Source organism: Ammodytes marinus (genome assembly GCF_949987685.1).
Source record: "Ammodytes marinus genome assembly, chromosome: 16".
Classification (NCBI taxonomy): Eukaryota; Metazoa; Chordata; class Actinopteri; order Uranoscopiformes; family Ammodytidae; genus Ammodytes; species Ammodytes marinus.
Window position 1 is genome coordinate 6,851,411 of NC_137220.1, and position 22,138 is coordinate 6,873,548.

Here is a 22,138-nt window from a genome sequence, read left to right on the forward strand (position 1 = left end):
GACCTTAACCATGAATTCCTCCTCGGGGGCTATTTCGGACTGTTATGTTTAGTCAAGTCTCACAAATCAGTTTGTAACCCCTCGTTGTGTTCTTCTTCTTCTTTGTTTAATGGCGTGGGCTACAAACCAACTTTAAGGTTTAGGCCTATGCAGCCACCTAGTGTATCGGAGTATGTAACATCAACACGACCCTGTTGAATTCGTATTTTTAGTCGTTTCTAATGGAGAAGCAATAATAAATGACGAAATAAATGAGATATACAGTCATATGAAAAAGTTTGGGAACCCCTCTCAGCCGGCAACATTGCACTGATTTGTTGAACCATGTACAGATACACAATCTGCAGCCAGATGTTCTTGCAGGTCTTTGGAGGTGATCTTTGGGTTGTGTGCAACCATTCTCACAATCCGCCGCATATGCCGCTCTTGTACTTTTCTTGGTCTGCTAGACCTGGGTTTAACTGCAACTGTGCCTGTGTCCTTCCATTCCCTGACAACGTTCCTTACAGTAGAAATTGACAATTGAAACCTTTGGGAAAGCTTCTTGTAGCCTTCCCCTAAACCACGATAATGAATAATCTTTGTTTTTAAGATATTTTGGGAGCAGTTTTGATGGTCCCATTCTGTCTCACTTCAGCAGAGAGTCAAAGAGAAGTGCAACTTGCATTTAGGCACCTAAAATATATTTTCTCATGATTAAACAGACATTTCTATGAGGTTCAAGGCTTAACAACATAATCCAACCAACTTTGTGTTTAAGTCATCAGTTTTACATGCTGTTACAGGCATTAAAATCAACAAAACCACAAGGGTACCCATATTTTTGCACAGCCAGTTTTTCACATTTTATTTTATTTCACACAACCAAATACTGCTTTTCAAAAAATCTTTGTTTGGAAAACATCCCAGTAGTTAGCTGTTCCTGGTAAATTAAAGACATACCACTTTTATCTTTTTTTTGTGAAATCAGAGTCAATTATAATGCCGGCTGAGAGGGGTTCCCAAACTTTTTCATATGACTGTATATAAAAAATGATTTAAATTTTTTTCTGATTCATGTAAAAATTGAAATTACGCCTGTATTTCCTTTTCCTTAGATTTTTTTAAAAGTTTTTTTTTGGCATTTTTATGCTTTACTGATAGTGCAGAGACAGGGTTGAAATGGGGCAGAGAGGGGAGTGACATGCAGAGAACGACCGCGGGCTGGAATCGAACCCGGGTCCGCTGCTGGCCGAGGCCCATGGGGGGGACGCCCTAACTGGGCTAAGGGCGCCCCATCCTTAGATTTTTAAGGCAGAACGTTAAAGCCTCTTTGACTTTGCGTTACTGCCATCTTCTGGACTTGGTCAACGCCTACAGTAACCACCTGTTTTTTTTGTTTTTTTCAGCCTTTTCTCCAGAGGAAGCAAAACATATTCCAATATGCTTTTATTCATAACTTTGTGAACCCTGATCGTTTCTGATATATTTCCAGCAACTAACACTTGTGTGCACTTTATATAGGCTACCTGACAGTGGTGTAGGCCTAGTCCAGTTTATTGTAGTGGTTAGGTTAGTTAGACTGTAATTGAGGGTGATCCAAACGACTACATGTTTCTTCAGATTTCACAGCCCTTTCCAGTTCATACTGTTATTTTAAGCGCACATTGCTATCTGGACATAATGCATATCTTGTTCTAAGGGGATTCGGCTCCATAGCTGTTCATGTATTATAATATATTAAAATGATGTATGAATTATGTAATTTCTAAAATACTACTATGTTACTTAATATAACCAACATAATCATGTGTTTCGTATTCTTGCATAGATGAAGGTATTATTATGATGACCTAATATGAGCCTTGTCTTGATATTGACACAATGTTATTCACATTAAGGGGTGCAAAAACTGTTCCGCAAGAAAATATCTGATTGGAATTTTTAAGATTATGCCTCAGGTGTACATGTATATTTAAGGAAATCATCTATCTATCGTTTGTGAAACGAAGAGGTCGTCTACTGTCCCCTAGAAGTGCATGCGAACATAGCATTTCCTTTTAAAATTATGGATTGAATTATTTCACAATTTCATGGCTATATCAAATTGTTAATTTATTCATATGATTATGTATTTCATAATGTTTCATTTATTAAATATTGAACACTTTGTTTCTCTATGTGTGTTAATCAATAATCCATCCAACTGGTCCGACAGAATAAGCACACCTATAACATGATGAGGTATAAATAAAAAATAAATAGCCTACACATGTATTGAAATGGAAGATTTTATATAGAACCTTAAAATAGGTTAGTATATAAAACATAAATCAATAAATGAAAGGCTCTGCTGCCTGGTCAATAGTCTAGTCCTCACTCCTGCACGCATCCTTTCTCTTTTGTCCCTCTCTCTCCCTCCCTCCCTCCATTCATTCATGCAGGCGTTTGTTGTTATTTTTTCTGTGCCACTCACTGTGCTATGCCAGCGAGCAAAGCTATAGGCTAACACGGGCCGCGCTAACCCACCCACAGCAGGCGGCTCCTCCACACAGAGCCCTGTCTGTTTGGATGTTTGGATGCATTGACGTCACGGTTGACGCACGGCACGGCAGCCCCGGAGTGGTCGGCTCCCATCAAACGCCTGTATGCCCAGGCCCTGAACAGAGGTATGGAGAGAATGGGAGGAGGAGAGGGGGGGAGGAGGGAGGGGTAAGGATGGAAGGGCCGTGGGACGGGCTTTTTCAATGAATAGCAGAATAAAGCTTTGCTCTCTGAGACGGGAGATTGTGCTTGTGAGTTGATTTTCTTTCATTTTTTTTCCATTTATGAGCAGGGCCATGCACAGACATTTTAGGGGCCAGGGGCTCAAGCTTAATAAAAGGGGTGCACTGACCCCACCAACATGCTCTATTCCCCCCCTGATGTTGACACACCCTGCCATCCATCATCACACACTTTGTTCATAACATGGGACCTGTTTATGTTCTACTGAAACACAGTATTTCACGAGTAAACCACAGATTTGATGTATCTGCTTAAGAAATGATTTGTAAGTTATTTGTAAGTAACCATGCATGACAGGAAAAACATTTTGATAAAGGAAAGGGCATGTGGAGTGCATTCCTAAATTGATAAGGCATATTTTTTTGTGGATTCTATTCTACTATAATTTATGTTTTCATATTTGATAGAAATTAAAAATATATTTTTGGATTTTGAATTTTATGAAGGGTATTTTTCGACTGTGGAGACAATGGCAGGGGCTATGAGGGACAAAAAGGAGCAAATATGCAGCCCTCGTCCCAGCCCCAGCTTCTTAGGCTCAGGGACCAAGGTTCCATTTTTTTTACTAATAGAAAATGCAATTACAATGCTCCCATTCCCATCTCCTCTCAAGGTTAATTTGGTCAATTTACTTTTTATCAAGATAGTTCTGTATCAATCCATCAGTTTTTCTGATAAAAGGTATAGATTAAGATTCAGCCACCAAGGCTAATGTATAATACTTTAACAATCACATACAAATGATGATAAGTTATATGTTTAGGTTTGTTTTTGAATGCATAGGACATTGTCCTGCTTCATTCCGGCTTTTGGATAAAAAAGCAATCACCTTCACTTAAAGGTGCAGTACGTAACTTTGGGTGTGTCAGAGAAGTGAACATTTTCTAAGGTATATTCTCATAACTGAATAAACAAACTCTCCTCACAGGTAAATGGCTACCTTAAAGACTACCTTAAAGAAAAAACTAACTGCAGGCTCTGCAAATGTAAACAAATCGCCCTCCCCTGAAACTGCATGCACCTGGTCCATCAGATAAAGTGGTTCTGTAGGTTCTCAGTGGTGTGTGTCTGTGTTTTTGGTCCCCTCTCTCCAGTTTTCTATCGGCCTATGGTATTTCTCTAATAAATCATTCAATTAAATAACGAATCAATTAAGTAACTGAAAGAGCACATTTTAAAATGTATTTGTTCATAATTGCTCTTGTTTGCACTAGCCAGTGTAAGAATACACACATTCCCCCTCACACACACACACACACACACACACACACACACACACACACACACACACACACACACACACACACACACACACACACACACACACACACACACACACACACACACACGTGTCTGTACTAAGGTTCCTTCTTCAGCGACCGCACAGTTACTAAGAGACTGATTGCGAGGAGGCAGCGTTTCCATGCACTCTAAAAAGAAAAAAGTTGAACCAACTTAATTGAATTAGGGCAACCGGTAACACAGGATTGAATTAAGTTTATTGAACTAAAGAATGTAAGTTACACTTAAACAATTGTTTTAAGTCAGATCAACTTAATAGTTTGTTTGTTTTCAAATCAAAAGTTTGCATTAATCCAACTTAAAATTAAGGGACAACAACTTAAAATGTCAGTGTTTTCTGACTCAATTTCTTGTTTAATCCTAAAGTAAAATATTGCTTCCGTAGAACCTAAAAGAAAACAGTTGGACCAACTTAATTGAATTAAGGCAACCGGTAACACAGGATTGAATTAAGTTTATTCAACTTAAAATTGCTTCTAAAATAAAATCACATTTTCAAATCAGTTTGTTTTAATATACTTTATTGAATAAAAGTAGAAAACAAAGTGCCAATACCTTCGAACACATTTCAGTGTATAACAGTCGGGCAAGCAACATATTTCCCATATCTTTCCAATATAGAATCCATTATAACCAGCTATAGCCAGTATAGTCACAGTGTAATTTAACATGGGAAAGGAAAAAATATTTTACTGTTTTAAACCAGACAACCAGTGTAATGCAGGTAAGCCTTTTCCATGTTTCTGGCAGCCGTCAGTTTAAGGTGGAGTCAGGGATTCTGGAGACCGCTTGTTGTCAAATCACTTTTGGTATTTTTTTTTACATAGTTTTAAATTGTGTGGGGAAAAAACACAGCCTAGGCTCAGCAAACTGGTATGTAAACAAAGGGTATGTTAACAAAAGGGGCCCACCGGAGAACCACATGCCCGTTTACAGAGCATAGGCATTGTAATGGAAGACACTGAATTGGTTTTCAGCGCAAAATCGTGAGGATATATTTACAGATTTTTGAGAAAGTGATTAGGACTACAAGCAGTCTCAGGAATCGGTGACTTCACCTTAAAAAAAATAAAAATAAAAAGATCTTGTAAGTCATTATAAATATACTATCACCATTTCACCTTTAATTTTGAAATATGTTTGAAAAAGTAAGTCCAAATATGTTTATACTAAGCTGAAATATTGATAGTTTCTCAATGTAATGACTCACAGGTTTTTTTCTTTTTTTACAGTTTTAAATCAGACAAACACGGTGTGTAATGCAAGTTGTCCTTTTTTCCTTGTTTCTGGCAGCCGCCAGTTAAAGTTATAAAAATCCTCCAAGTCAATATGATACCATCTCAACATTTCACCTTTTATTTAAAAATAAGTTTTAAAAAATTATTCCAAAAATGGTTTTACTTATAAGTGATAATACATATTGAGATAGTGTCTGTAAATATAAAAAGGAACTTCTTTTACAGTTTTAAATCTGACAAACTGTGTGCATAGTAATGCATAAAACCATCAAAAACACCAAAGTTATGTATTCTTGTGCGTGCTAAACATAGATTCTGCTCTACAGCCAGTGTGTTTTGTTCTTTTTGGACCATATCGAAACAAAAATGGAACCTTTCACCTGCTCTTCCAAAAACGTGTGACAAAATTTGTGTATATCACCTTGTGGTTTGAAGAATATTTGTCTCTCATGTGTAGTCACTGTTTTCAAGTCTGCCATACAGATTTTAGGATTTGGGGGACATCTTATGTTGCTTGAGATGCATGATGATTTTCTGGAGCACCTCAAAAGTGAAAGAAAGGGGTGTTGGAAAAGCTAGGTTCAGGTCAGTCCATGCAAAACCTCCACACTCTCGATGAAGAGGCCCATGTTTTCAGGTGGCTCCTGCAGTCCTTCCCCATCCTTTCAAAAGACAAACACTGCAATGGCGAGCTGCTCCAGAGTCCTACAGTACATGACACAAAACATCACTGTCATCACTTTGCACTTGTATGCAGTAACTAACTATGAACCTTGTATGGTACAATAATATCACTGGCATTAGTCTTGAGTCCAATTTTGTGAACATGCACTAATTATTCTAATGAGTAATTCAAGTATACTTTGTGTCTTGATTTTATCTGTATTTTTTTCAGGGCCCTTGACTTACTTTTCCACTATACTAGTACCTCTATCGTATGAATGTACAACAGTAAATCAAATAATTTCTAGTCATATTTTGCATATTTGTTGCAATCTAGAGTAGGGGTGTGCACGTGTACATGTGTAACCGGTTAGTAAATCATAACCATTTAGGTAAAATCAATAAACGAAAACCTTTCTCTCTCCCCCGCTAATACAGTTTTTAAATATGTTCTGGAGACACGCATTTATTAATTTTACAAACTATTTGGGGATGATAAAAGCTAGTCTGCCAAATCTGTCTGTCCCTCTGTGTGTGTGTGTGTGTGTGTGTATCGGCACTGCAGACACACATGCGCGCGCACACTAACACACGCGCGCAGAGTCACCGTCGGGCATGAGTCACAGCCATGGACGAGTGATGAAAGATTAAAGTTACCCGGTTGACGTGAACTACGCTCGTAAGTAGACCGAACTTTATAACACCTGTTCAACCTGCATAAAAGTGTAACTGTTGAAGCTTACCGGATATTCCTTGATCAGGTCATCTGTATCCTCTGCGAGGCAGATGATGAAGGCTTTCGGTACACACTCCCTCCGAAGAAGAATGTCGTCAGTCTAGGACAACATGATATTGATTAATTTTCAATTCAAATCAGTTTCATAATCGAAGACACTCTTAAAACTTAAATCCTACAATTTATTTAAAAATAAATGGACATTTGTAATGCCAGAGTTTCATTAGAAAATAAATGTAAGCTCAATGGTGTGATGGTGAAACATGAGCTGCATATATTAAAGACACTATAATGGTCTGCCCTTGTTATGTATCTGTAAAAGATAGGGAAACTCTGACACCCTCTAAGCTACCAAGGAAACTTGTTTTGTTTGATGCTCCAAATGTACCTGGTCCAAAGTGTCCGTCATTTGGCCTGTTGATCCACCTTTGATCGGCTGACTTGAGTGACTGTAACTGGGCCATGGACCCAGGAACAGCCATGAACCACAGGAACTCAGAATGGATCTAAAACAAATAGTGAATTAATAAAAGAAAATGCAAATTACTTCACTCTGTATACAATCTTACTATGGATCTTCATGTGTCCTGAATAAAAAAATCATATAATCTCAGTATTAAATTTGTTATTATGCTCTATAGCACTTTGCCACTGTTTTGAAAGTGGCTATAAGCTTTTTATGGCCATTTGTCACAACAAAGCTGCGTCACCTGACTACATTTTTCTTATCGTCACCTCCCCAACATGAGTTTTAATTTTCACACTGTTTAATCCTTTTGAGGAGAATCCTTCGCACACTTTTATAATGAGGGCTACAAATGGCTTTAAAAAGGACTGTGGCTGAACTGGAAAAACAATTTGCCTGACGTATAGAAATACATGCCATTGGCAGGGTGCAGTAACTTGTACTCTAACCCTGCATGGTAAACTGAATGTGGCTACACAGCCACATTGAAGCCTTATAAATAGCACTGTCATTAGCACTCAATACTGCAGTTTAACTTACCTTTGGGTAGTTCAATTATTTGTGTCCAGGCCTGAAGTAACCACCACCAATCAGGGAAAGAATCATGAAAAGAAAATTAAACATGCATTAATATTAACTAAGGGAGTGGCGTTTCATTTCAATGTTAAGCCAAATGTGGTAAAGAAGGAGAAAACAGTCTGCTGCGATATAGCAAACTAATATGAGCTGGACTGGTGAATGCTTTAACCACCGAGAAACGTATAACTATGGGGTTTCACCGCTGCTGCCTCCATGTCAAACAAGCCACAGAGGCAGTTATCACTGCGTTTCACAGCTAGGTTGAGTGTTTGGTTGTCACGAGAACTACATGACACACACACACGTAGGAACGAATGGCCCAAACAGACACGCGGGCGCAGTTCAGTTTATTCTACCTGTCCGCTAGCAAACTAATATAATAGTAGTGGTGTTGTTTATTTAGCAGCCGGACTCACCTCCGTGCTTTCATCAGAACGGCATGCGACTCTCATTGGTGCTGCCTGAGTATTCATACTAAAAACGTTGATAGCAACGGATGCGGTGACGGCAGTAACACACAAACACACACACACACACACACACACACACACACACACACGGTGTACTGAACAACAGGCGCACGCAGCTCGGTGGTAAAGAAATGTAAATGTATCTGGCCTTACCAGTAGCCTACACAGCATGCTAACCCGGAGAGCAGAGCACTCAGCACCGCGCGCAAATTACTAACCGTTCACTCTACATGTGTCCGCTGGCAAAATGCAATTAATTACTGACCAGTTAACAGCCAAACTATCACCTTTAAATGCCACAGGAAGTTTTACACACAAATGGTTTGAACAAATGGCCAACAATTTCTCACAGAATCAGATAAATTAATCGAAAATTATAAGCTAACCTGAAGGACACAGCATGACTTTGCTGGTCCGGCTCAGTTTAGCTTACTGACGTTAACCTTAAGACGAAAAACTGTAACCATTACAGGCAGAAAATGTATTATCTGACAATTAACATTTGTAAAACATTACTTTGTCTGTATTAGACTTACCGTTTTGTTGGGGCGCCGTGACCGTGTGCGAGACGAGTGCGAGGAGAAAACATGGCGGCTTCACAGGAAAATTTTAGCTGAAAAAGACGTTGACGTAAACGTCCACGTCATGACGTTAGACAGGAAAACCTAATTGAAGCGCTTTCATTTGCATAAGAAAAGCAAGTCAATGTCAGGTCTATGTAGTACAGTACAATTTCAATTTGATGTAATCCACAAAAGTACGTTGCCATCGCTAAAGCAGAAAACCGAGTCAGACTTATTCAAAACAGTGCGTTACTTCAACTTTTCAAAAATATACTTTTTAGAGTGTGGTACCAGCGCTGGTGGCTGAGTCATCCACACTGCATTGCGTGCTCCTACACCAGCCTTCATGTGTTTGGGCTTGTTTGTTGTGTAGCGTTCCTATATTCGCCTTTAAATAGTTTTGAATATAAAGTCAATAGAATTCTTAGATCCCGAGTGTCTTCACACACATGTCTTAATTAACAATATCAACTTAAAGGTGGGGTAGGCGATTCTGGAGAATGTCTGTTGACAAAATCACTTTATGTCCAAATCAGTGAATATCACTTCCCAATCTGTTTCATGTCCGTGTGAGAGTGCCCTGAAGAAATCAGGTGTTTATACACAGCCTAGGCTCTGTATGCTGGTATGTCAACAAAGGAACAAAGGAAGTAAAAAGAGTGGGACCCCCCTTTGGTTAAATGTCCTTTGTTTACAGAGCCTTAAAAGTGATTTTGCCAACAAACAAAAAACATTGTCTAGAATTGCTTCCCCCGCCTTTAAAAGGTGATGCTAATGCTAACGTTGTGTTAGACAAGTTAGTTTATGCAAGTTTGGTAACCACATGTTCAGGATAATGGTAGAAATAATCAGGACAAAGTTTTCAGCATTCAAAACCCTTCCATCCTCCATTGAACCACAACTTACATTTTTGGAAAAGTTTGTGAATCTGCACTATGACATGCCCGTGTAAGCATAACTCCATCTGTCCCTCACATCATGCTGACATGACAAACTAGACCGGACAAGACTGCAGACTGTTGTAGCTGTAACAGGGTGGTGTGTACCTTTAGAGATTACGGGTTGTCCATGTTTCTTATAGGGGATAAATAGTAGACCCACTCATACATATAAACAGGGCAAATAACATAGAGGGTGGGATATTGTCATGCTATACATCGTAGAAGCCCCCTCCCCCTCTATCCATATAGGGAGTTCTCCTCTTTCTCCACTAAGAATCCTTGCATTATTAATGCAATCGTATGTGCATTATTATGATGTGTGCGTCTCCAGGTTTTTATTGGGCTTTGCTTTGCACGTTTCAATTTCATGCCTGCATTTGTTTTATGTGTGCACATTCTGTGTTTCTGTATTTATGTGTGAATGCATGGATTCAGTCTCTGTTTCAGTTTATGTGTGTGTGTGTGTGTGTGTGTGTGTGTGTGTGTGTGTGTGTGTGTGTGTGTGTGTGTGTGTGTGTGTGTGTGTGTGTGTGTGTGTGTGTGTGTGTGTGCATGTGTGCGTGTGTGTGTGTGTGTGTGTGAGTCTGTGTGTGTGTGTGTGTGTGCAATGCACGAATGCTTGTGTTTGTGCTTTGTGCATTATCACTCAACATCCCATGTGTTATGCATGCATGCGTGCCGTGCTGTTCACGGCTGCTTTGTGTGTGTGTGAGTCTGTGGGTGTAACTCTTTGTGCCGAAAGGGGTGGGAGGCTGAACAGGCGGACAGGCTTCTATAAATAGAAAGCTCTTCAGCTCCCGGCCTGTGTGAAGAGAGAGAGAGAGAGAGGGAGAAAGAGAAAGAGAGACATATGGACAGAGAGAGAGAGAGAGAGAGAGAGAGAGAGAGAGAGAGAGAGACGGAGAGAGAAACATATACACAAAAAGAAAGAAATGGAGAGAGTCAGAGGCGGCTGTGCTATGTTCGCCTGGAAGAAGATACACAACAAAAGGGAATTGAAGAGCAGGCGAGCCATGGCGTCACTTCCTTGCGGAGGTGATGCCCATATCAGGACAAACCCCCTAAGATGTTTAGAGCAGGGATTCCCAAACGCATTTGCTCATGACCTAATGCTAATTGTATTACTTATTACATACTTGTTAACTGCACAGGTTTATATTTTATAGTTTGTACCTTTCCTATGTCTTTAGTCTCCTGTATTACACACATTGTACATCATGTCCTTTATGCTGCACATCTTCAATTTTGGGAGTTTTCGATACTGTTTGGTTTTGCCTTACTTTTTGCAATATTCAGAATGTGTTTATGCATGTATATACTGCATTTATCTTTTTTTATTCTGTACTTATTGCGCCCTGGGTCAGAGAGAAAGATATTTTTGATTCCTTTCTATGTCTGGCCCATATTGCAGTAATTGACCACCCGTGGGCTCACTCAGTGTCAGTGGTACAGTATGTCTTTATTTATAAGGCAATGCTTGGTGTGCTGCATATGTTCTGTTATCATTCAGAAAAGTGCAGGGCACAATTCCTTTTTGTTTTTTTCTGTAACTTCTGTGGTTTTTATTATGCTGCTGCCTGCTCACATTTGAAAAAGAGATGTTTAATCTCAATGGGTTTCAGTAGGTTAAATAGGTTAACGTTATAATAAGTAGCCTATAGGGTTGGTAGTTTTATTGATTGATATTAATTGGATTAGATTCATCCTTACTGTGTAGCGTGTAGATTCAAAAGTGAACACCTACAACCAGTGCATAACAGAAACAGGATAGAAGCCAGACAACCCACCTGTATTTATTCAGGGATGCCTGGCTGCATTATGGCCATCATGGAGATATAGCTCAATATGGTCACCACCCACTGACTATAATCCATCTCATCCATTCACTTTGGAAGAAAAGACCAAACTAATTAAAATAAGATGTGACATGGAGAGTGATGTTGAATAATTGCAAGCTTCCCTGAAGTGCACTGACCGGAGAGTGTTTAATAACGGATAACATTGATGAGTTGGCTAATACCGTCTCTTAAAGGCACTCCAAGGAACATTCAGTTTGTGTTAATTAACCCCTTTGGACAAAACCAGGATTTTTTTTGACTACGCTAGCTGTTCGCGGGTGAGCGTACCCGGACAAAGGCGTATAGGCTGTGTAACAACACCAGATTTCATTTTGGCGCACACAAAGTAACGACAGCTAGTGGATCATGGGGATATATTCACTGACAACAAGCGTTTTGACAAAAAGCATTCTCCAGAATTGCAGACTCGACCTTTAATTAAAATTTGATTATGCAGACAAACCGACAAATGAATGCAAGAACCTATGGCAGATGAAAAAACACAAGCAAATCACTGGTAATAAAGTGAGCTCCTCTTCTTCCCTGCAGTTTGCATAATAGGGAAACAGAGCCGTGGATGATGCAAATGCTATTTTCTCTAAGCTATCTCCATAAGCAAGTAGGGTGTGATTTGCGGGGGATGGAGGGGATTTCCCTCCTCCCCCACATCTGTTTGTCATGTCTCTGCCTCTTCCTTCCTTCACACTGATTAAAGGTGCAGTGTGTCATATTGGAATATTTAGCGGTATCTAGTGGTGAGATTCTACATTGCAATGCTCCCTTGCTAACCCCTCCCTTTCGAATAGTAACAGAAGCTACGGTGGCCTTCAAGGACAAAATATTATACACTAAAACAAAAACATATAACAATACTATATTCCATTCAAGTCTTTCCTGAAAAACGCCAATACATTTTACAAACTGCACCTTTAATGCTACGTCTCTAGTTGACAATATACAATACCTAAATAAATAAAACCTAAAAAAAATTATCTGGAAATTTCACAATTTAAGGTGAGACTCGGCAGTCAAATACAAAGTTGTGTTAAGCACTGGTCAATTTCTAGATTGTTGTCTATTTTGCTTATATAACATGTCTTCTTTCATGTTAGTATAAATAAAAGGTCCATGTACATTGGGGTGTTTATTTGACTAAACCGTGTCTTTTTGCGTCTATATTTCTCCTATACAACCATCTTTAAGTTTTTTCAATAATCTGAACCAAAAAGTAGGCTATACACTTAACTTTCCACAATCATATTCAGCAATATTCTGAACAGAAGGGTTTGTTCAATTGATGTTAATTGTCTGATTTATGGCTTCATATTCTTCTTAAAAACATGCCAAAAATAAATGTTTAATACCTGAACATAGTATTTTATAGTTATAAAATGAAAAAAGGCTTTATCCAGAATTTGTTCTGTAAAAACGTTTCACACTTAGCTATATGTTTCATAATATAAAAAAATAAATAGAGATGGCTTTATGCAACATATAGATTTTTTTTAAAGAGATGCCCATGTAGAATCATTAGTTAAGATAGACAATTGTATATTTATACAAACATTTATTTAAAAAATTGTAATACAAAAAAACATTTGTTATAATGTTAGTATAATAAACTGGCCAAACTTTCATGATGACATGTATGATTTAAAATGTGTAGCCTACCGTTCTCACCTGCACACACAAACCCATTCACACAGGTGAGGTGAAGCGGTTACCTGTGTGTGCCTCAGTGAGTGCGGCTGGGCTGCAGAACAATCGGAGGATGCTGCTGGTTACATAAGCGCGGCGGTGCTGCCCTATCCTATCTCTTTAAATGAGACAGCGCCGCTCTGCTCTGCTCTGCTCTGCGCGTGTGTGTGTGTGTATGTGGAGGAGAAATTACGAGACACAGGGCCACTCTGTTGTGGAGGAGGACTATCTATAGGCGAACGAAAACACAACAGAGAACATCTTGATTTTTAGTTTATTTTTATGGTTTGGTTCGCAAAGATTTGAAGGCTGTTTTTTCGCAGAGGAGAGGCTGTGTATTCGTCGTTCCGCCCCACCACCACGCACCGATTGATTTGGGACCGGGCTGCTCTGGTTGTAGCCTTATATATGGGCTCAGTAGGCGCATCTCTCGCCGCCTCCCGTTAGGACATAACGGGGCAGGGCTTGCATCCTTAAAAATCATTCTTTATTTTCGCTCTCTCTCGTTTTGGGAAGAAACGCGATCGAGAGGTAGCGATAGGAGGATAGCAGCGAGCCGACCATGGATTAATGCTCGAGTAGATTTTCATCTGAGAGGTAAGGGTTAGGGATGCTGCGAGAGAAGGAAAAAAAAGGCCGGACGAGGAGTGGGATGTGTGTGTGTGTGTGTGTGTGTGTCTATGGGTGCAGGATGTGTGTGTGTGTGTATGGGGCAAGTGTTTCGCTTGTGATGGATGATGGTAGCGGCAGCATCCTTACTGCGGGCCGGGGCTAATGTTAAATCTGAATGGCGCTGCTGCTGGCTTGTTCCAGCTCTTTGTGTATGTGTGTGTGTGTGTGTGTGTGTGTGTGTGTGTGTGTGTGTGTGTGTGTGTGTGTGTGTGTGTGTGTGGGGTGGTGGGGCCTTATTTTTTGGGGGGAGACGGGAGCCGAACTGATCAGCCGCATCGAGCTGCGTATTATTAACAAACACCATGACGTCGGCGTCTGTGTCAGTGACGCAACCTCCCTCGTTATCATTTGTGCAGCAGTGTGATTCCTTTCTTTCTTTTCATTCATTTTTGTGTCAACCAGGTCAGGTGTATTGCTAGGCCTGCGCTAATGTTTGTGTGTTGGGGTTCAACTACTCGTGATCTCAGTCTATACGTGGGCTCCATTCACTTCTAATGTGAGATATGAGTGATGGCTTGATCCCCTCCCACACACACAGGTTTATAATGGGTGACTGGTCTGGTAGTGTTTGTGTGGGGAGTGTGTGGGGGCTATAGGCTACACCTCCCATGATGCAACTCAATTATTGTGTCTGTTAGATCATTCACTGTTAATGCTCACAGCTTACCTTTGCCCCTATAAGCTTGTGATTGGGGCTTTCTGTAATATAGTAATGTATGTAGTCTGTAAGCCCAAACTTTAAAGAGATTAATTCAGAATGGTGACATCATGCATTTAGCTACACAACTAGACATTGTAAATAGGAAAATGCCCATAGACTATGTGTGTGTACACAACCCAGTACTTAAGTCAAAGTATACTGTATACACCTGGTCAAATGTCACTCAAATACAAATGAATGTTGCCTAATCACATTTTTACTCATGTTAAGGTACCAGAGTATAAGTGTTTTAAAATGTTAAATACTTAAGTATTCAAAAGTACAACGTGTACATTTTTTGCTAGCTATACGCAAAGGATAAACACAGGACTGCAACAAGACAAGGGGGTCACATGGAGAAGTGAAGAGACACATATTTGGCTGAAATTATATTGTTATTAAATGACGTCTTAATCATTGTTTCATCGCATAAACTGACTATCATGACAACATTGGAAAATCTGCATTTTAAATGTGTATCTGGAGAGAAAATCACGTTCATAAGGCTCAAGTTGCTTACTTAGGTTGAGACGGAGAGTTGTTGAAAGCAGAGATGTACCCTGCGTTCCGAATCGCATGGGCTACTCATTCTTTTCTCTATTCTACATACTACATCTGACGATAAAAATAATTTAGTTAGGCATACTATTGGGACATGCTTTTACTTATTTATTTTATCAAAACATTGCGCCTTGAACTTGCCTCTTGCTTTTATATCAGTCGCATCCCTATTTGTTTTTTATATGGAGGCTCCGTTGATGTGACGTCACTTCAGGTGCGCACTGGATATGGGTCAGAATCGCCCAAATAAGATGCTGTTTTCAACACTAAGGGGTCATTTGTTTGCGATGAAGATAATGGTCTAAACCTTTGAAACGATAAGAGTAATTTCTCCTCTCCAACATCTAGAACATGGACTAGAGAAATGGGCCATGGCTGCTCTGAAAGTAACAAGTAATGACATCCTACCTAGAAATGTAGTGAAGTAAAAAGTACTATTTTTGTCTTTGAAATGTCGTGGAGTGAAAGTCAAAAGTCTCCAAAAAATTAAAGTGACTTCCTTACTGTCCACCCCTGAGTAAGATGACCATATTTTCAAAACCCCAAACCTTTAAGGGGCCCTTAAGTGTAGCCTACTTTACTTCACGTTAGTATGGGCAAATGTATGCGTGCACCAACAGTGTTTTAATCAGGATGGGGGACAATGCTTTCTGCACTACGCTTAGCATGCTGACCTAGCGCATCCTTTCAACATCATGGATGCCATGAACACAGCATTTTCGTTGGAAGGTATAATGAAGTAAAGTAGGAGCCTTGTAACAACACTTTGACTAATTGACACAGATATTGAACCACCAGTGTTAAGTTTAGATTTGTGGTTCACTGTGTATGTTTTTATATTGGGTTAGTTAATAACAAGTAGGACAGAACATCTTTAACGTCTATTTTAAGCGCTGAAAACAAGTATATTCTAATTATTATTTTACTTTTACTATATTTTGGTAGTGAATGTGGGGAAAAATTAAGTTTCCAAAGAGAACACAACATATAGACATATAACAATCTACACATAAAATAACCAAATAAGGGACGGACAGAATACAAGCAAATAAAAATTTATAAATAAAAAATACATCATTTCAACCTGGATTTCATATATGGATGGTTATGCTGGGTTAATATTACACTGCCATCATACCTGACAAGTTCAAGTACAAAGCACAAACACCCTGCTTGGTGACTTTCAAGGACTTTTATAAATTGTCCCCATACTGTATAAGACGCTTAGACTGTGGCTCAGGTGGTAGAGCGTGTCGGCCAATGATCGAAGGGTTGGCGGTTCGATCCCCGCCCCGCCACTTGTGTCATGACTGTTGTGTCCTTGGGCAAGACACTTCACCCACCTTGCCTCGTGTGAATGTCGATAGTTAGCCTGCTATCGGTGTGTGAATGGTAACGTGTAAATGGGAACAGGTCTCCCTTGTAAAAGAGTCTACGGTCTCAATGGGATTAACCTGTATGAATGAACGTTAAAAAAAAGAAAGAAAAAAAAAGAATAAAGGGAGCCTAATGAATTTCCGATGGATTAAAAGGCTGGTGAGTGGTGAGTGGAATGTGTCTGAAACAGGCAGGTGTCTACAGTATAGGAGGAGAATGGCGAGTGTCAGAAATAGCAGAGATAGCGTGGGCATGGGGGAAGCAGGTAATTGGGCAAAAAAAAAAGTGCCAGAGACAAGCATGGAAACAGGAGAGACTGGCAGGCACAGTGTGGAAGTGATCCGGAGACACAGGTATAGCACACGCATCAGGCTAACAAGGCTAACAAGCACCAGATACAGGTGTCACAATACACACAGACTAGAGGCCGGAGGAGAAATAAGCCACCACAGTTACTACTAGAGGCAGCAACAGTCTGGGGAAAGTGTGGGAGAAAAAAGCCTGGGTTCATATATTGCTGTTGAGCTCATTAGAGGCAGGTGTGAAGGGGATCAGGACCTTTGTGATGATAGGCAGAGCAGGAACAGTGCACTAACACACACACACACACACACACACACACACACACACACACACACACACACACACACACAAACACACACACACACACACACACACACACACACACACACACACACACACACACACACAAACAAATGCACGCACGCACGCACGCACACACACACACACGCTATGCATATTGGGGCAAGGAAGACGATCTCCTTCCTGTAGTTTTCTTTCTGTAGTTTTCCTGCATGGAAATTCTGACCAATCGTAGAGCAGTTCAACAACTATGTTATGTGGAAAGTATATGGAAGAAATACAGACATAAGGAAATGCTATAAGAGAAGGATATTACAGTTTTTCTCAGTTGCTTTGGTGCTTTTCTCAGATCAGAATGAAAATTCTCATAACTATTAGTTCAACCTCCGCAACATTTAGTCATTTGAGCACATCATAGTAGCAATTTCTCCTTCCTCTGAACAAATTGCAAATGCTTTTGGACATGTATCAGTTGCTTTCATACAATTCTCTGCTGTTTTATAACATTGTCATTTGCTTATGTCATGTCAGTCAAAATGAACTATACTTATGGATGCTGAATAGTCATTCCCAATAAAACTAATAGTCTTCATTTCATTGCTTGAGTCATTACATACAAAATTGTTGAACTAGTTATCAAATTCTGTCAACATTACAGCAGAGTCATGCAGAGGGTGGATTCACCACTCCAGGAGATACTTTCCTCGCTGCATTGCAAGGGATAATATCCGTTGATGTAGATGAAAATATGTGGCCAGACAGATAGGAACGTCTGGATGTGCCAGAATGATTTACCTATACAGTATATGTTCAGTTACAATATGTCCTGTTATATTGTTCACATTTGTGCACAGCTCTACCAAAAGGGTGTTTTTTTTATGTTTGTTCTAAACAAGTGACTGAATTGTATTTTTCTTTTGCACAATGCTGTAGAATTGCAAAGAGCATATACAGTAAAAATGTGAAACATACGTATTCAGTGTCTTGTACTCACTTACTCCCCTAACTACAGCAATGTGTAACTTTACTGTAGTTTTCAAACGGCTGTACAAGTAGTGTATAGTGCTGTCTTGAGCATTTTCAGGTAGTGTCACCGAGATCTGACCTTCTTTTTGCATTGGAAAACACTGAGAGAATAAACTGTCATAATGAAAACATGACAAAGCCATTTGACTATCTTGTTCATAAACGATGGTGTCAAGACTTCTCATTTTGATGACACTGGCAGTTTCATTGACATGAATACTTGCTTTTGAGGAATAGACTATCCATTTTGAGCAAGTGACCTACTTTTGCAGGTTATCCACTAGGTTTTGCAGTTTGCACTAATTGTTTTGAGAAATGCACTAACTGCTGTGCAAATGTTAATGGTGATGTGAGAAAAGCACCAAAGCGACTGAGAAAAACTGTAAGTGAAGTAGTACCTGAGGCAATCTGACAAGCAAAAAAGAAACAAGTTTTGGTTAGTAGTTGAAGCAGCCCGAAAGGTATAGACGGGTAAGTGACTTGATAGATAGATAGATAGATAGATAGATAGATAGATAGATAGATAGATAGATAGATAGATAGATAGATAGATAGATAGATAGATAGATAGATAGATAGATAGATAGATAGATAGATAGATAGATAGATAGATAGATAGATAGATAGATAGAAACAGTTGAATTTCAACCTGTGATTTCTTCTTATGCAACAGGATTTTTTTTTTATTTGTTCTGAAATGACCTGGCTCACTGTTTAGACAAAGGGCGGGAGAACACACAGAAGCTGGAGGTCAAAAATGAAGACATTGATAACTAGTTATACACAAAACAACATCATTACGCATGAGTGCTTGGGCTGAATGGAGAATAGTGTATGAAGATGTTGTTAACTGAAAGAAAATACACAACAAAAACACCCCAGGGCCCGATAAAATCCAGATCAAATGTTGACTGTGTAAGTGTATTTAAAAACTCATCAGGTGGACTTTAGGAAGGTTTGATGCTAAATATCAGGATTATACTGATGTCAGGTGATGGATAGATTCGAGCAAATAGTTTTCTTTCCAGCTTGGGTAGCTGCACTATCCTGGAAAAGGCCCAGAGCAAAACAGTGGAGACTAGAGGTGTGCTCATCACACACAACCATGTTGCCATGACCACACGCCACTGTGCAGCTGATTATTGTGCTATGAGAAGTTACAGTTATCTGTCCGACAGTACGTCTACAAGCAATGTGACGTTAATATATGTCTTAATCTGTGTTATAGTTGTTTAAGTCGAGACACAGCAGGCAAAAACATATTTTTTGAAAAACATATTTTTTATGTCTTCTTTCATACTATTATAAACAGTGGTGGACAGTAAATTTAATTCATTTTGAGTAGGCCTATGAGTATCTGTACTTTACTGGAGTATCTGCCTTTTTGGAAATGTGTGACTTTGAACAAAACTGTTGTAGATAGATAGATCTTTACTTTATTTGCTACCTTGGGCAAAACGTAGGTATCCAGTAGCTCACAGTACAGTAGTCTACAATTGACAAACGATAAAACGATCAAACAATAAAAATCAGTAAGATAAGTCAATGAAAAGTGAGCACTGTTTTCTCATCCTCTATTTACTACGGAGAAGACACAAGCCAGAAGCTTCTTAAAGGTGTTCCGAGAATGGTCTTGTTTGCTGTTACATGTTATTAATGATCATCAGAGGAAAAATAAGACTGTTTCAGAAATATTTAAAAGTTCCTCGTTGCACCTTTAAGTTCCTTGATTACATTCATCGGATGCATAATATATGCAGATGGTGGGCTATGGTCGCCAACTCATCAGCCATTGTTTTTATGGCAGCTTTTAACTCCCCTGTTGGAGCCTTGAGCTGCAAAGACCATGGCGGAGGTTTAGTGAATATCTGATTAGTTCTACTTGTATATCTCTTTCTAGTTCTGCTGCCTGTGCTGCTAATCTGAACACACATATGGCCAGATCCTCTAAGATTGGATTGCGCTCGATAATGGCTCCATGATTTACGGAGAAATAAATAGCAATTGCAGTCTGCCCTGTTTTAGCACAGTATCCACTAAATAATTTGCACTAATTATATGTCGGCGTAACACGACCACAAAGTGTGTCCCCTCAGTGCAAATTCCCTACTTTAGCGTTTTACTGGAGTAAGCATATCTCTCCCCAGACAACACTGTTTCAGGCGGCACTGTAGACGGTTTATTAAGACGATGTGCCAGGATTTAATGGTGATCAATTTATTGAATTTTATTTATTGGTTTATTTCAGGGACATTGCACACTAATCAACATTCAAACTGTAATTGGGCCAGAGTTGTTAGCCTCAGAGGCTAGTTTACGTCCGTTGTCCCCGGGCCAGATGTTCAAAAGGCAACCTTAAACGTACAGAAATAAAATGCATGTATAAACAAAGATTAAAAAACAACATAGGGGACTCAGAAGATAGTAACACAAAGTACAAATTGACAGACAATGGCAAACAGACAATAACATATGCAGACAATAAAACACGGCGTAAATAAAACATTATAGGAAAGTGCACCAAGCAATCCTACAGTGGATCTGGCCCATACTGTTTCTGCTGGCTACATTTACCATGGTTGCTCTCTGCGCCACAACATCACAAGAGAAAGGTTACAGACAGTGGTGCATGATCTGGCTGTTTTATCACCTCAAAAGTCCACTGCTCTATCCAGTGCCTATGAGTTCATTTCTGCCAGGAGAGGGGAAAAGTTATACTATTAAGATGAAAAGCTACGTTCTACTATGCGTCTGGATGGGCTGCTGCTATAATAGCTGTTCTACTGAAATCGCACATTATCTACACACTACATTGCTGTTTTATACTGCAGCCTGAGCTCATCCACACACTTTATTTCTGTCTACCGCACTCCTTCTGTGGCAGCTAAGTGCTGACGCTGCTTTCACCGAGTGGGAGAGACTCGCTCATAACCGACCCTTGAGTAACATAATAAACCCTAGTTTTTACTGTCACTGGAAAACAACCATATATTCATTATTTTAGAGGCTTAGCCAAGCCTGAACGCTGGTTCAAATCTCATGGTTTGGGCTTGAAAGTGTTGGCTTCATTTTTAGCTCTTCTCCAATTAATGCAAGTTTGGCTGGCCTGGAGGTCTGTCATTTGTAATTTAGTTCAAATGTTTCTATGGAAATATATTTTGTTTGTGAATTAGCTGTGATTAGAACAGCTGAAAACAAAGCAGAGAGATATATATTGTTAGCAGTCCCAGTGGTGTTATGTTGTATACAGCATCAGCACTCACGGAATGCCTCTCGTCCAATCAATTTACTTGATCGAAACTAACTGTTGTATACGTTTAATTTTTATTTTCCTGTCTTGATGAGGATTGGAGTGTGTCAGTTGTGTTGTATCAATAAGAATAGCTCATGGGTTTTTCATGGGATAACTATTGTTATTTATTATATAGAAACAAACCAGTAATAATATCACCACCTATAGCTCTGCTCCATGCATTACATTAAGTATAGATCTTGACATCATCATTACACATATTGAATACTATCACTGGAAACTGCTTCAGCTTGTAGCTAACAGTAAGATGGTGATACTAGCCTGATTTAGCGAGCTTCAGATTCATTTCTCTCTTTCTTTCCGCTTGTTAGTGGAAGGCAGCTATGATTGCTTCATGTAGCCTTCAAAGTCAACACAGATCTACGAATAAGCTTGAGGGAAATGGCTTGTCTCAAGAAGCTCGATTGACGAGTACATGAACCAATCAGAAGCTGCCTTCCAACATACGGGATGATTGTTAGGTCAGAACGCAGGTCCTGATTGGCCTGGGCATCTTTTAACCGGACTCCTATTACCCACGGAGATTGGAGAAAGGCCAGACTGATCATGGGGAGGAAAAAAACGAATGTGAAGCTTGCACTAATTAAGGCTGTTCTCATCAGGCTTTACATTTGCAGTACATGGTC

At 39.5% G+C, this 22,138-nt stretch overlaps 1 long non-coding RNA gene across 1 annotated transcript; it reads right to left on the bottom strand.

Annotated features, from left to right (window-relative positions):
• Positions 1-4,582: 4,582 nt before the first annotated feature.
• On the bottom strand, positions 4,583-8,821 carry LOC307262742. The gene is made up of 5 exons (XR_013845259.1): positions 8,757-8,821; positions 7,712-7,742; positions 7,094-7,211; positions 6,713-6,805; positions 4,583-6,011 (listed from the first exon to the last, which is right to left on the bottom strand). It is a non-coding gene; the product is annotated as an uncharacterized lncRNA (long non-coding RNA).
• Between the last annotated feature and the right edge of the window lie 13,317 nt (positions 8,822-22,138).